The sequence below is a fragment of the Mesitornis unicolor genome, unplaced genomic scaffold, assembly GCF_000695765.1.
Source record: "Mesitornis unicolor isolate BGI_N332 unplaced genomic scaffold, ASM69576v1 scaffold8368, whole genome shotgun sequence".
Lineage (NCBI taxonomy): Eukaryota > Metazoa > Chordata > Aves > Mesitornithiformes > Mesitornithidae > Mesitornis > Mesitornis unicolor.
In genome coordinates, this window is record NW_010201086.1 from 7,417 (window position 1) to 9,174 (window position 1,758).

Sequence of the window (1,758 nt, forward strand, 5' to 3'; positions counted from 1 at the left end):
TCTCCTTCATCTTAATTTTCTAAACGCTGGTTCTGATGAGCTTGTAAGAGCTGTTTCAAATTTGTTCCAGCATAAGCAACATTCACCCATTGTGCTGAACAAAGAACTCTCCGGAAGGCCAAAGAGGTGGCTAAGAGCATACACAGGGAAAGAAATAATATCATAAGGGAGGAAGACATGAGATATCCTTTTTAAACTCTTAATATATTTATTGAAAGATGGAAGTTCCAACCCAAAAATAGGGAAGGAAGATAACGTAAAGTGTTTCATTTTTGATGCCCCTAAATATATTGCTTTTACATACTTGAAATGATACTCTGACTTTATGCTTCGAAATAGCATGGTTCTAAACTGTAAATAAAAATTAAATGACTTGGACATTGTAAATCCATTACATTCTGGTTGAACTAAAGGTCTCAGATGCTTTTTCCGTAGGAAATCACAGTCTTGCAAACTTTTTTTCAGGTTCTTTGTTTGGATCATCAAACTGAAAAGTTCCCTTGTTCAGCTCCAGGTAGCAATAACCTTTTTTCCTGTTGTTTCTACATTCAAAAATTTGCCTTCCCCTCTGCCCCAGAGAAGTGTATGCAATAGGGATTTTCCATTGCTAGTCTCCTCCGAAATGCATTCCTGTTGAATGAGAAGGGCCCTGCCTGTTGGTATGGGAAGTACTTTAAACCTGACAGGGAAACAGAACGAACTACATGCAGGAGAATAAGGAAACACGGATATTGGTTCTGCTAGCTCGATTGCATCAAGCCCTGAAAGGGTATTCTGAAGAAAGAAGGGATCTAGCATGATGTGAAAAAGAAGAGGCTTTTATTCTGTTTATCTGGACTGTTTTGTAAACTCTTGAGGAAGCATTTTGATAGGAAGAATATTCTGTAACACAAAGCTGCAGCATGTCTCTGGTCTTCTGTAGTCTGTGATGCTGAAGAAATAAGTGGAAGAAAACTGATTCCTCAATGTAGCTTTTTGGCACTACTGGTCTTGGCTGTTAAATTCAGTTTAAAACACCTGAAGGGTCTACTGAAACAGTTCAGACCTTAAAAGAAAGCAAAAAAGACATGTTGAAAGGTTAAGAAACTCCTGCCAGCATTTTCCTGGAAAACATGGAGTGTTACAGATGCCTTTGAATAACAAAGGTAAGGTTGAACTGTCTTCAAACACTGGCAAGCAGAAAGGGCTGCAGTCAAGTAGTAGATGTACCCAATGCAGGCAAGAGTCAGAAAGATGCATCTCTAAGCAAAGTTCCCCAGAGATGAAAACACAGTGGCTCTTGCTCTACAGCAACCAAAGTCTTATTTTCTCTGTTTTCATTGGGAAAATGTATAAAAAAAGCCCTGCACTGATTATTACAAGTCTAAAAAGTTTAGAAGAAAGACAGTTTATATCATCAGACCTCCCCATTTATCCCAGAACAGAAGAATTGCTGAAGAAGTACTTGAAGTTTTCATTTCATTTTGTTTTTCCCTCGTCGTATTCAGCCTCTGTATTTATGGGGGGTGGGCACAGAAGGGCATTCACTTTTCTCTGAATTTAAATGAAGTCATACAGCAAGTGGCCTTCTCTTAATTTGATTTTTCACAAGATGCTTTGGAGATTTAATGCTCTCTGTGACAATCTGCATGCTCATCAAATAGGACTCCGGTGAGGAATGGGAGGAACAATCTTCGAGGCAAAAAAAACCACTCAATAACCATCCCCTCTCTCAAACCAAGGATTCATGTGTCCCCTCTGCCTCTCCCTAAGAGGGAA